The sequence below is a fragment of the Mustela erminea genome, chromosome 10, assembly GCF_009829155.1.
Source record: "Mustela erminea isolate mMusErm1 chromosome 10, mMusErm1.Pri, whole genome shotgun sequence".
NCBI classification, from domain to species: domain Eukaryota; kingdom Metazoa; phylum Chordata; class Mammalia; order Carnivora; family Mustelidae; genus Mustela; species Mustela erminea.
Window position 1 is genome coordinate 56,195,329 of NC_045623.1, and position 15,019 is coordinate 56,210,347.

A 15,019-nucleotide genomic window follows, 5' to 3' on the forward strand; every position below is an offset into this window, starting at 1 on the left:
GAGCAATTACTCCATGCCTCTGGCCTGAAAAGGCTGCTATGAATAAACAGTGGGCTAGAATCATTTCAGAATTATGCGGCCAAATGAAGTTTTCATAGAAATGCATTTCAGATTTAAGTCTCTATGAACCTTAAAGGAGAGTGGCCAGTATTTCCAATAATCCTGAGGATTGGCACACACATACTATAAACTAATTTTCACAGAGCATAAAGCACTTTTTTCTTTGCAGGCACATAATGAGATTTGAGAGGAAAAAGCACCTATTAGCCAAATCTTCTAGCTGAGCTGCAATAGAATTTACACATATACAATGAAAAGGTTGTGTTTTTATTGTCATTGGGGTTTTGTTTTGTTTTGTTTTGTTTTCAGAGCCCAGTTTCTAGTTCTGAACTGATGGGTCATAAAAGACACAGTCAGTATCTTGTTAATTATTTTCCTTGCCTTCATCATATCAACGTGACACTAGAAACATTTATTAGGGTGGTCCCACCAGACAGCTACCCGAGACAGACAGACCGTGGAGGAGACTCACTATTTTACCAGCCAGCTCCCCCCTTCCTCTTCTTCTGGTCAGAGTATTTCCTCTGGTGGAGGAACTACTGCTCCACGGACTCCAAGCTCGGATGTGTTCCAACATCTTGGCTCTGGGGGCCACCTAGCACGTGGCCAAGCTAGATTGATCATAGCAACTTACAGTCCTGGCTCTGTAATTGGTCAGTGGGGTAGGAGCATGACGAGAAGGAGAGTGAAGATGGATCTCTGAGACTTTTCCAGTGGAAGCTGGGAGGAGAGGACCAAAGGATGGGCGTCAAAGGGGCCAAGAGCCTTTTCCCCTCGAGGATGAATCCATGAGATTGCAAACTGCAGCTACTAGCAGCCAAGTTCTCTGCCACAGGGAAGAACACAGCCTGTAGGAGAAGCCAGAATTTGAATTTCAGGCCACGAAAGCAGGTATTCAGAAAGTGTGGCCATTTTTCTTGTATGCAACTCTACTTGATTTCTTCTGTGCTATCCTGTTATACGAACTGATAGAAATGTCAATGAATTCAGGTTCCCCTTTCCTTTCCCTAACTTTTCTTCTATCTTCTAAGCAGTAGACAGTGGGAGAGAAAGGTAGGCTGATCCTTGGTTCTGATCGTTGGTCATCTGTTGAATTTCACATCTGACTCCTCATCCTGTCTGTTTTTCAGATGTTGATCTACAGGAATCCATGCCAGGGGTCACTTCAGGATCAATGACTCTCCCGGCTTGACCCTGGTGCCTTTCCGAAGTGAACTGAGTATTCTCCAAATACTGCCCTGGGCTGTGGCCACATTGATGAGGCTTTCCAACCCAAAACCACATCTATTTTACCCTTGGGAATTATGCTGCTGCTCCCACCCCTCAATGAGTCAAGTTGGAACTCTTCAAAGCTACTTCAGATGTGACTACCTTCATCACACAGACATTCCTACCTGCTGCCTCAGGCTATCCCAAGTTGCTGAGCTCCAACGGTCTTCTCTCCATCCCTACCTTCTGTCCAGGATAGGGGCAACTGCTCTTTCTACTCTGATCCTCTACGTTCTTAGATTTCCTCCAAACTCATTGGGAGTGTCTGCTGCTGTTCCCCTATCCGGTTCAGTCCTCAGATATAAACTTCATAAGGCACTTCTAAACATTTTTCAACTATAGGTTGGTAACTGAAACTATGAAACACATTCAGTTTAAAACACCGGTAAACGACGCCCAGTGTTGCTTAGTGATGGAATCATCTACAAGGGACGGGGCCTCTTTCTCATTGGTGCCTCAACTTAGCTCTCTTTGTTTCCCTCTGGGCTTTCTTCTTTTCTCCTAATTTAAGACACCTCTGTTAGTTTTCAGAGCCTGAATTGAGCCTGCATCTGAGACTTAGAACACAGTCTGTTATCACATCTCCTGTGACAAGGGACACAAAAATGCCCACGAATGGAAGAGTTGTTAGAGTATAAATAAATGAAAAGTACTGGGGAAAACACAGCAAGTAATATATCAAAATATTCCTCCACAGAGGGCATGATGCCCAGGCAGAGGAGGTTCAGGGGTCACATGAGGGAAAACTGAGTCCTAATGGTACCCACCTCCTGGCCCACTCCGAGTCCCTCCTAGAGAGTCTGCTCCTACCTTCATGAAGATTAATTGATCAGCTCTCCCTTTTGTACTGTCAGCTGCCTCAGGATCTTTCCTTAATTCCCTCTTTGTACTTAAGCTAACTCAAGCTATGTATGGCTGATATAATAATTTAGCAAAAAATGGGTATTTTTATTTCATGAAATCAGGAAGATTTGAGCAACTAAATAACGAAAGGAGTAGACATGTAACTGGTCTTCAGGAACCCTAAAACCACCATTAACCTTCTCCATCTCTTATCTCTGCTTCTCAGTATGAGTGGGTCTCATTCCTTCTTACTACACCTTTCCACATGGTAGGAAACATGGCGACTGACCATTCCCAGGTTTTCCATCCCGGGGTTCCACCATCAGATAAAGGAAAACATAAGTCAGGGTTTAATGTTTCCATTCATGTCTTTCAGTAGTGGAAATGTAAAGAGAAAGAAAATTACTGAGTTCACAGGTTCTTCTTCCATGCAATAAGGACAATAGGTTTTGTTTGCATTATAACTGTGTAAAAAAATGTTCCTCCCTATGACTAAGCTATTTGACCCTTGTAAATTCCTTTTTTAAAGTGTATAAAGGAAAGAATGAATTTTAAAAGATGGCTATGTGTCTTTTCTCAAGCTAACCACAGAAAAAGAAAATAATGAGAACATTAACAAGCATATATTTTTAAATAGATGAAAGATTAAAAAAAATCATGCCTTAGTGTCTTTGCAGTCAAAATTAAATGTGATATGATACAACATAGGAGGATATTACATTCCTAACAAAGAAAAATTTTAAAGTCAAGGAGACATAACTATGATAAATAGTACCCTGTGTTTTTCTACCCTGCCCAAGTACAGGGTACTTCAAAAATTTTGTTTCAATTATAAATTGACTGTACTTGACATTATAAAACACGGTGAATTTAAAACACCAACAAACACAAATGTACAATGCGTGTTGCTTAGTGATGGAGCTCATCTATAAATGAACTTCTGCAATTATTTATAACAAAAAGGACATGGATTAGTGCAAATACAAACGTTCCCGGATCTGAGAACATGAGCGTTCTTAGTCACTCTCACTCAAACTTCATGGTGGAATCCTGTAAACTTTTCGCTTAAACTTCCAGATGCATTCTTAACCTCTTCCTCTCTCTCTTCCCCCCAGCAGATCTGCAGGGAAATGCAATAGTGAACGATGCAGAAAATAACCATTTCATTTTTATAGTTCCTTCGATTTTCCCCTGATATTATTTCCCTCTTTACCAGGAGAGAGACCCTGTTATGTAAACAATGAAGCCCAGTAAGTTGAGTGCCTGCCGTGACAGCGTCCACGTTGGCCGCTTTCCCCAGATTTGTAAGATTCTTGTGGCAAGAAGAATTACAGCTGAATTCCCTTAATGTTTCAAAGTCAAATACTCACTGAGATCAATGATTCCCAGACTCTGGATTTCAAAAATGAAATTTCAAAAATGTGTGGTGAACCAGCACAGGTCTGCCAACTTTTTCTTTTGCCAAGAAAGGATTTGGGGAAAATAGTGCTCTCCACCATCAGCATCATTTTACAAAACAAAGGGGTTTTTTTGTTTTTGTTTTTTGTTTGTTTGTTTGTTTTTCGTTTTTTAAAACATATACTGTATTTTTATCCCCAGGGGTACAGGTCTGTGAATTGCCAGGTTTACACACTTCACAAAGGAGGTTTTTAAGGCCAAGGAAGTAAGTCGTACATTATGACAAGTTAAAAAAAAAAAAAGGTGGCTGGAGAGGGTGGTGGCTGGTCATCGCTCTCAAGAAGAGAGAGGGTTGGCCACTATACGCTGAATCTATCAGTCAGAACTCTTGACAAGAAGCAGACGGCACCCTCAAAAGGGTTAAATCAAAAATATTTCCACAAAAAAAAAAAAAAAAAGATTTCAGTGAAGTGACTATTTACAGAGGTGTGGGCAGAATTTTTAAAACTCCAACAGGGGATATGAGTTACCCAGAAATAGCCACAGCAGGAAGCAATTACTTCTCTGGGGGCTGAAGGGGTGAGGAAAGGGCACAGTTTCCAGAGCCAAGCGAGAACAGGAGACAACAGGAGCTGGATCTGGGACAAAGGCAGCCACGGCCCGCCACAATGAGGAACGGAGAGAGTGGAGCTAAAAGGACATCTATCTTCTCCGTGCTGCCTGAACTCAGCGGGAAAGAAGGGCAAGAGGGCCCAGGCGTCGCAGTCCACAGACAGCCTTCGGGGCACAGAACGGGTCAAAAAGGGTAAAAGATGGATTGGGCTGTGGGTCCAGTAGAGCATAGTGACATACTCTGGTGAGGGGGCCAGGGCCGAGAGAGGGGAAAGGGTGTACATGTGAGTGTCATTTTTCACTTCAATTGCGGGAAAATTACAAGGGAAATTTTATTTTAAGATATGATAGGCCTTGTGATTACATGCTTGATACATTGGTCATTTAGTGCCTCAGTATCTAATAGTGTAACATCAAGTGGTGTTCCAATGGGCAACTCGTTCCAGTACTTTATTTTTATCACACTCGTTATTAAAAATTCAACTTCACATAGGTATAAAATGGAAGCAACATTCAACATTTTTATTTAGTTCAGAACATTTTGAGTGAACTAAGGCCAAAACATAACAGCCTCCAGCCTCAGAGACTTCTCCAACGCCAGAGGTCCCCAGACTTCTGCTGTATATTGATATCATCTGGGATCTCTAGGAAAAAAACCATGATGTGCCTGGCTTATACCCCAGAAATACTGATTTCATTGGTAGAGGTGCAACTTGACAAAGGAATTTTCTAATAACTTTTTATTTTAGAAGTTTTAGATTTAAAGAAAAGCCATAAAGATAATAGAGTTCCCATATATCTTCTGGATCTCCCCTATTATTAACATCTTACTTTAGTATGGTGCATTGGTCACCACCAATGAACCAATCTTGAAATACTGCTACATAATTTTAAACTAAAGTCTATGCTTTATTCAGATTTCATTAGTCTTTAACTTCTGTCCCTTTTCTATTCCTGAATCCCACCCAGGATACCATATTACATTTCAGTCAGCATGGCTTCTCTTAGCTGCAATAATTTCTCAGAATCTTCTTGTTTTGGATGGCCTTGGTGGTAATGAAGAATAGTGGTCAGGTGTCTCATACAGCATCTCTCAATTTAGATCTGTCAAATATTTTTCTAATGATGAAACTCTGGTTCTACGTTCTGTGGGGAGGAGGACCACAGAAGGAAAGTGCTACTCTCATCACACCATGTCAAGAGTATATACTATCAATAGATTTATCACTGTTAATGTTGACCTTGATCACCAGGAAGACACAGTGTTTACCAGGTTTCTTCACTGTAAGGTTGCTTTATTTTTTTTTCCCCCCTTTCCACTCTGTACTCTGGGAGGAAGTCACATATGCAGGCCTCACTTAAGGAAGGTGTGCTCCTCCTCCTTGAAGACAAAGGATCTACAAAAATTATTTGGAGTTCTGCATGGGAAATTTGTTTCTCCCACAATTATTTATTAATTCAATCATTTATTTATATCAATGGGGATTCATAGAGATTTATATCCTGGGCTATGATCCAATGCTACTTCATTTTGTTGTTCACATTGCTCCGTCATTGCAAAGTGTTCCTTGTTTGTTTTTGGCACTTCCATATTCTTTGGCACTATAAAATGCTCCAGGCACGTCTTTTATATTTCCTATACAGTCAGCTATTTCTTGAAGGATTCCTGATTCCTTTTATTGGACAATAGTATTAGAAACAAATAAATGGGTGTTTGCATGTATCCTTCTTTCTAGGTCCTTTGGGTTGCCAGAGCAAAAAAAAAAAAAAAAAAAGTGTGCATATAGCTAATCCCTGAATAGACCCATACCTATAAATATTTCTACAGGTAAAGATATATATAATAGGGTTCATAATAATATCTCTCTTATCCATTACCATAGGGATCATTCCTGCCTCTGCACTTGCTTACCTGTAGGCTCCTAAAAGCCATTTACTTAATTATTAATTCTGGTATACATGTATACTTATTTCAGAACAGTTAACCCATGCCCCCATAGGAAACTTTATAGAATAGAGTGCTTATGTACAATCCCTTTTTCCTTTGGTCTTCTAGTCACGGCTCATTAGGTCAGCCAACTTTTCCCCTAGTTCTGGCAGTGAGGTTTTTTCATACATTTGTAACATAGTTAGATTGTTTTGTTGTATTCTGTATTCCATCCTGGGAACCCTTGACCTCCTAAATGATTTCTTTTAATTTGCATTATAGCCCACTCTTCATGTTGTAGAGTTCTGTGGGTTTTGACGAATGCATTGTTACAACATTACAGAATCATACTGAAGTTTTCACCACCATTATGCTCTTGATACTTCATTTATTCAACTTTCTGCCCCTGAAACTTCGATAATGACTAATTTATTTATTGTCTTTATAGTTTTGTCTTTCGAGAGTGTCCTATAAAGGCATATAGGAGATAGCCTTCCTTTTTTTTTTTTTTAAGATTTGTATTTATTTATTTGAAGAGATCACGAGTAGACAGAGAGGCAGGCAGAGAGAGAGGGAGGAAAGCAGGCTCCCTGCTGAGCAAGAGAGCCCGATGTGGGACTCCATCCCAGGACCCTGAGATCATGACCTGAGCCGAAGGCAGCAGCTTAACCCACTGAGCCACCCAGGCGCCCCAGGAGATAGCCTTTCAGACTGGCTACTTCCACCTAGAAATATCAATTATCATTCATCTGTATCTTGTTTGATACCTCATTCTTTTTTACTGCTAAATAGCATTTCACTCTATGTATGTAACCATGATTTGTTTATCTATTCATCTATTGGAGGACATATGGTTGTTTCCAGATTTTGCTGATTATGAGGAAAGCTGCTACGAATTTTCACATGGAGGGTTTTGGGTGGACATAAGTTTTCAAATCAACTAGGAATTTCTGGATCATACAATAGATTATATTTAGCTTTATAAGAAACCACCAAACTGTCTTGCAAAGTAGGTGTATGACTTAGGGATTTTTTTTAAGAGCTTCCCAGATGATTCCAATGTACAATAAAGTTTAGGGACTTGATGCTCTACTCTTAATGGTTTGAGGAGAGTCAGTTAGGGATAAGATGAATGTCTATCATGAGGGCTGCAAAAAGAGACTTCAGTGTGTTCTCCATCTCAAGACTACTCATAGTTCAAGACACTGATCATATAAACAGCAGTCGGGAATTCTTGTGGATAAATAAATCAGAGATAAATCTGGTGACAAATCTTGGAACTTCACTATTTCCCCTACTTACCTTTGTGAGAGGTCAGATACATGTTCATACTGTTAAAGATGTTCTCTGAAATGGCACCTAAATGGGAGATATAAACAAAAAAACCCAAAGTGGGTAAGAAGGATGGGTTAGTCAGATGCTTTGCTGCAAGTTAACAGAATTCCAAATCAGCTTAAGGGAAAAAAGGGTGGGAGCAGGAAAGGAGGGGTGGTATTTACTGGCTTATGTAGTTGAAGTGTGCAAGGGTAGTTGAGTCTCAGCTGCACAAATGATATCAACAAATTGTCTTTCTTCCCTCTGCTCCTCCAATCTTTTTCTTCTCCTCTCTCTCCCCCTCCCTCTCCTCTTTATCCAACCCCATCTCCATCTCTCCAATCTTCTCTGTATTCACTTCATGCTGGGTGGTGGCTCTGTATGTATAAATATTTCTTCTTATAAGGACACCAGTTAAATTAGATTAGGGCCCACCTGGATGGTTTCATTTTAACTTGATCACCTCTTTGAAGGCAATATCCAAACATAATCACGTTCTGCGGTACTGGGAGTTAGGTCTTCAACATACCAATGTTGGAGGGGACAAAATTCAGTCCACATCAATTATGCTTCCAGTGGGCAATCATTTCTTGTTTTATATATGAAGGAGAAAAAGACGAGGAACACTGCATATCTATCTCATAGAACTTCCACATTTTTAATGTTGCCTTATTAAAATCTCTTCTTTTTAAAAAAAAATAACATCCAGGGGCACCTGGGTGGCTCAGTGGGTTAAAGCCTCTGCCTTCGGCTCAGGTCATGGTCTCAGGGTCCTGGGATCGAGCCCCCGCATAGGGCTCTCTGCTCGGCAGGGAGCCTGCTTCCTCCCTCTCTCTCTGCCTGCCTCTCTGCCTACTTGTGATCTCTGTCTGTCAAATAAACAAATAAAATCTTTAAAAAAATTTTTTTTTAATAATAAAATAAAAATAAAAAATAACATCCATTGAATTTTTTTAAAGACTACATCTCAGTTCTGATTCAGAAGGAAAATCTAAGTCTAGGAAAGCTATAGTCTAGGAAAATATATCCGAAGACTATAGCTCGAGCATCCTACTTGGATTCTTGTGTTTTGTGAGTCACCATATTCATTACTACCAACTTCTTTAATTTTGGACATTATTTAAGTGACTTCTGAGAGAAGAAAACCTGGGAAATTACTCTGAAGAAACATAATATTTAAAAAAGAGGCAAAAGGTGGGAGCTCCAGTGTTATGGGTTAAATAGTTTTCCCTAGAAAGCTGTTTCCTAAAACCTGATACCTGTAACCTTATTTGAAAATAGGGTCTTTGCAGATAAAATCAAATAAATATGTGGTCATTGTCAATTAGGATGGGGCTTAATCCACCATGATTGGGGTCATTTTAAGAAGAGAAAGCAGAGGCACCAGGAAGAGAGTATCACAGACAGAGAAGATGTCCATGTGAAGTCTGAGGCCAACATTGGAGTTACGTCGCCATAGGCCAAGGAATGACTGAGGCTACCAGAAGCTGGGCAAAGCAGGAAAGGACCCTTCCCTAGAAGCTGCAAATGGAGCACAGACCTGCCAACATCTTGATTTTGACTTCTAGCTTCCAGAAATAATAAATTTAAGTTGTTTTAAGTCATCCAGTTTGTGGTACATTTTCCAGGCAACTCTAGGAAACTAATACATCCACCGAGGAGACTAAGAAGGCAAAGTCAGAGAGGAAGTAAGAAATTCACCCTTTCGACATCAAAGGAAGGCAATGGATGGAGAGTCGTTAGTATTGTCAACTACTCTAGACAGGTTAGATAATATCCAGATTGTAAGTATCCACTGAGTTCAGCATTACACAGGTGCATAGGCATTTACTATTAACGTTCTAAGGAATTGTTAAGCAGTGTCAGTAGAGATCACTTCTGTCTAAAGGATTAAGGAACAGTTCATGAAGGACATGGCATTGATGGTGAAATTTAAAGCCCAAATAGGGTTTTTAATATGCAGAAATGGAAGGTATTGCAGTTAAAGGGGGAGAAGTGAGTGAAATTATGGAGAGAAAAAGATTCAGGACATGTAGAGGACATGGCCAAGAGAACACAAGGTCTTTATAGAGGAGATTCTATCTGGAGTCCTATCACAAATGTCCTTGAATGCTATGATAAGAAGTTTGAGCTTTTCTCTAGGAAGTGGGATATGGCACAACATTAAGTATAAGTTAAGAAGGTTGTGTGGAAAATGTTATATAAATACTAGTGAGTAAGCAAAATGCATAAACGGGAAGACGATAGACAAGGAAAACTGGAAGCTACTAGAATGCCCAGAGGAGACATTCTGAGGATCTGAACTAAAATGACAACAAGAATGGAAATACGGCTCCTATTTTTGAAGCCCTGTCACGTACCAGGTCCTCTGGTGGCTGCATTATATGGGTCAATTGCATGAATTCTGACAATTCCTCTCTCTGGTAAAACTTACAGTTCTAATTGTATACCTGTGGAAACTCTGACTCAGAGACACTAGGTATCTCACCCCAAGTCACACAAAGCTAATAAATGGTGGGGCTGATATTTGTATCCAGAAATTTGGTATATTTTAGGTTCTTATCTCTCTTGTCTCATTAACTTATCTACCCTATAGCTCATGTTGTAAATTCCAGACATTATTAGGAAAATGTATGAAATGAGACTGCGCTCTTTGCAATTTTGCACAACTTCCTCCAAAAAGGGAAGAATATTGTGAAAACACAGCAATGCTCTTTGGGAAATCCACTGCATGGACTGCAGTTCATTAGCCATCTATTTTCCCATCTTTTCTGGTCCCTAAAACACACTGTTTCACTATCATAAGCACTTGGTAGCTTTTCTTTTCCCCCTGGTACCTGAGGACATCAGGTGCATTTTGACATAGGGAAGAAAAGTAGCTTTTTGAACTACCTTTGAAGCACTGCTACTCAGTGCACATTGATTTTCCTTTTAAACTAGAATCACTTAGTGTTTCTCTGTCAGACACTCACTGACGACCACTTATCCTTGAGACACACATGAATGAATCAGACAATTTTCTAATGATACTGAATTGGAAAGAAAATGGTACCTTGATTCCCGTTTGTAAGTTTATTGTATCAAAATACATACAAACTTTTTAAAAGGGCATTCTTCTAGGCTTGATGAAATAGAACACAAGCTACCCTTTGATGAGCTTAGAAAGAAATCTTTGATTTACTTTTAATAATAAAATATTGGGAAGTCAAGTGTATTCCCGTACATCGCAGGCATTTAAGGAAATGCTCAACATCATGGCAAGATAACTGGCTGCCATCTTTTGAGAATCTGAACTAGAAACAGGAGAACTGGAGGATTAGAAAAGAAAAGCACAGGGACCGAATAATTGCCTTTCCTCCTTCTGTTTATATAATAAATGCACTCATTGTTGCCATGGCAAAGGAGCCAGCCTGTTTTTCTCATTCCTCTGTTTCTACCCATTATTATTATATCCAACACCAGAAAATGTCATATTTCACTACCATCTTTCTTGGATCATTATGCTTATCCATCTACTCTGCATTAAATACTCCAGCCACAGTCTTTTTCATAGTGAAGCTTAGACAAAAAGTGATTTCAGGCGAGGAAAGTGGCTTCAGATGCAGCTAGAGGCATCAAGAAGCAAAGAATGATGGAAGGGAGGGATGAGGAAAGACCACAGTTCTTTAGCCATAAGGGCCTCCCTAACCTTGGAAAGCCCCTCAGATCCAAAAGGAAAAAAAACTCTAAAAATGTCATTTAAAGCAAATTCCACCTTGCTGATCAACTGAATTGACTTTGACTTTCCAAAACTCCCAAACAACCATCGTGCTGGGGGTCGTTGGTCTCTTTTGTCGTGATCAGGCTGAGTTCATCTAAGCACAAAGTCTAAATTAGGGAAATTAATCCTACCACTGCTCTACAATAGTCATATGACACATGGAATATTCTGTCTAATCCATGATGTCACATTTTGTCCGAGATAGTGACACACTAATAAATTTTCAAAAGATGACAACCAAGATCTTACAACCATGTCCCCCATTAAATCATTTGTGTATTCAAAAATTACTTATTAAAAGCATATTATGCACTAAGCACTAACCTAACCTGACATTAAAAACAAAATATTCTACTAAGACTTCATCCCCTTCTCTCAAAACATTTACATTCCAATCCAACCATGCAAGAGGCAGTTGAACGAAGAGGGTATTTTTAGTTTAGAAAAGAGAAGACTGAGTTTAAAGAACTATCCCTGAGAAGATAGCAAATTTAGGAGAATGCCACAATCTGTAGGAAACAATCAATAAAGGGGAGATAAGTGGTTGCATCCTGTTTATATGCCCTAAGGCTTGAGTGTATAAACAATCAGCTCAAATGTTCTATCTTGTTCATTTCCATTCCACAGGCAAAAGGATGAGGCAGCCTGTCTTTCCTTTCATAAATCCCTCAGTTGGCAGACCCTGATATTCTTATTAAAACAATCCTATGGAGAGACACCTGGATGGCACAGTAGGTTAAGGGCCCAATTCTCGGGTTAGGTTCAGGGTCTTGATCTCTGGGTTGTGAGACTGAGCCCCATGTCTGGCTCCTCGTTTAGCTACAGGTTCTTTCTCCCTCTCCTTCTGCCTCTCCCACTCATGCGCGCGCTCTCTCTCTCTCTCTCTCTCTCTCTCAAATAAATAAATAAATCTTTAAAAATAAAAAACAAAAAACAATCCGACAGAACAAAGGGACCACGGGAAAGCTCAGGACAGGAAAGTTTCCAGCCTCAAACAGTTCAGAAAGAGTCCAGCCAACAAACCTGGATTCTGCCTTCAAAGATTTGAACAGTTCTCATGTGCAGTAAGTAAGATCCTAGACTTCTATAAAATTGCAAGAAACTAAATGGAGACTAATGAGTAGCTACTATAAAAGTAAGCTTTCAGATCAATACTATAAGAATAATAATTTTTTGAAAAAAAGGTATAGAAGCATACTTCTCAAATTGTAATATGCATGCGAATTACTGGGAGAGCCTGTTAAAGGTAGATTCTGATTCAGGCTTGGCATAGGGCCAGAGATTTTTCATTTCTTTTGTGGGGGGTGGGGGTGGGGGTTAGTTTTACTTTTATTTTTTTCCCATTTTTTATTATTTTTTCATTTCTTTTCAGTGTTCCAGAATTCATTGTTTATGCACCACACCCAGTGCTCCATGCAATATGTGCCCTCCATAATACCCACGACCAGGCTCACCCAACCTCCCACCCCCCTTCCCTCCAAAACCCTCAGTTTGTTTCTCAGAGTCCACAGTCTCTCATGGTTCGTCTCCCCCTCCAATTTCCCCCAACTCCCTTCTCTCCATCTCCCCATGTCCTCTGTGTTATTCCTTATGCTCCACAAGTAAGTGAAACCATATGATAACTGACTCTGTCTGCTTGACTGATTTCACTCAGCATAATCTCTTCCAGTCCCATCCATGTTGCTACAAAAGTTGGGTATTCATCCTTTCTGATGGAGGCATAATACTCCATAGTGTATATGGACCACATCTTCCTTATCCATTCGTCCATTGAAGGGCATCTTGGTTCTTTTCACAGTTTGGCGACTGACCCCATTGCTGCTATGAACATTGGGGTACAGATGGCCCTTCTTTTCTAACAAGAGCCCAGTTCGGCCTAGTGCCAGTGGTCCTAGGATTAACGCTCACGTATCATTGCTCTAGAGTCATATGACAACAAGTCTGTCTAGGATGTACTGGGTTGTCAGCGCTCAGACTATTAAAGGGGAAGCCAAATAAATCTTTGTCAGGCAGGCCACAGAAAGGATATCTCCACTGCATGAGAGAGTGGGCTAGATGTTCCCTTCCAAACCTAAATCGTTTGATTCAGGGCTTTATTTATAAAGCAGTTAGTTTTACATGTGATGGCTTCCTTTAACTATTAAACACTTGAACATAGATAATGAAGAAAGTAAACTAAGAGATGTTTCTTACCACTTCAACAGACATAGAAACAAAAGATCTTAGACATTAAGTGATTTGTTCAAAATTCACTCTGAATACAATGAACCCAAGAATGTATGATATTAGGAAGGGTTAAGTCATCCTAACTTGTACAAACAAAACAGAAACTAAAAATTCCATCTACTCACTTCCCCACCAGCTGCCTTTCCTCCCTACACTTACCTTTGTAGGATGGACCCAAAATCCTCCCACCAAGATAATCCAGAATCCTTCACACTGCAAAAATAGGCAGACTCGCAGGAAATAAAAACCCACTGAGACCCTAGAGGCTGATTAGCAACTGTGCATTCAGTTTTGGTGTGAAGTTAACCTAGGAATTTCCTTCTTCCACAAGCTGGTCCATAGAGCGGCTCACTGTTACTCTCTTCCAGTCCCCTCAATAATTTCCTGGATGACCTCCATCTTTCTCTCTTTATAAGGCTCAGAGTACTGCTTGGCCCATTATGGATTATGTCCGCTGACCTGTGTTTTGCTCTTACTACAAGGTTCTAATCCTCTCATCTTTTCCCTATGCTATCTCTAGTTTCTTTTCTTCAACGTACCATTCCTGCCATTTGATTTAAACTCATGCGTCAGAGAGAAGACTGAGATAAGCCAAAGTACATTTATGTAGCCTCAGGTCTCTTCATTGTGTGTCAAAGGTTGGGCTTCCCAGGAAACAGATTTCCAGATGGAGATCTGCATCCCAATGGCTTATTTGGAAGTGCTCCACAGAAGACCAACTCCAAGGGAGTGAAAGAAGCAGGACTGGACAACTGGGAGAGAAGAAAGGCAATACAGGTGCCCAAGATGCCTAAGAAAATTTCACAAGGAACTCTGAAGCTGGGTTGACCCTTTTGAGATATCCCTAACTGAGGCAAGGGGAGAGGGCTTTGTATCACCTACATTGATTGGTCATGGGATGTAGGTCTCTTCCATGGTAGAAGTGTAGTCAGGTGAGTTGGTTTTCTTTCTCCAATAGCTGGTCCTAGGGTTGGACTCAGATGGAAGAGGTTGGTGCTCCTGGTTCTCAAGAACAGTCTGGAGAGGAAAACACAGCAGCCACTACAATCCATCTCTTGCGCTGCTGGAATACATTTGCTTCATATAATAAATTTACCTTATGTGGGAAGAACTCGTGCAGAATTCTAGTCAGTCTTTTCCCTGGGAAAAACTTACAAGCTGAAGAAGGATGGTGGGACAAACTATAGCTTCTGGCACTGCAGCTGATCCCTGAAACATAGTTGATTCTTATCACCTTCCTTTACTTCCTATTTATTTATATTTCAATTCCAGGGCAGTTAACATAGTATTATACTAGTTTCAGGTATACAATGTAGTGATTCAACAATTCTGTACATTACTTGGTGCTCATCAAGGTAAGTGTTCTCTTGGGGCACCTGAGTGGCTCAGTCAGTTAAGCATCTGCTCTGGCTCAGGTCATGATCCCAAGGTCCTAAGATCGAGTTTGCATTGGGCTCCCTGCTCAGCGGAGGGCCTGCCTCTCCCTCTGCCTGCCACTCCCCCTGCTTGTGCTCGCTTGCACTCTTTTTCTCTCTGGCAAATAAATAAATAAAATCTTAAAAAAAAAAAAAAAAGTAAGTGTGCTCTTAATATGTTCACCTAGTTCACTC

General features: G+C 40.3%; 1 long non-coding RNA gene across 2 annotated transcripts; it reads right to left on the reverse strand.

The window, feature by feature from the left end:
* Window positions 1–341: 341 nt before the first annotated feature.
* On the reverse strand, window positions 342–14,742 carry LOC116567843. Of its 2 annotated transcripts, none has more exons than XR_004276381.1 (3): window positions 14,292–14,742; window positions 7,412–7,468; window positions 342–908 (listed from the first exon to the last, which is right to left on the reverse strand). It is a non-coding gene; the product is annotated as an uncharacterized LOC116567843 (long non-coding RNA). The 2 variants fall into 2 exon arrangements; XR_004276380.1 differs by lacking the exon at window positions 342–908 and adding an exon at window positions 1,906–3,292.
* Between the last annotated feature and the right edge of the window lie 277 nt (window positions 14,743–15,019).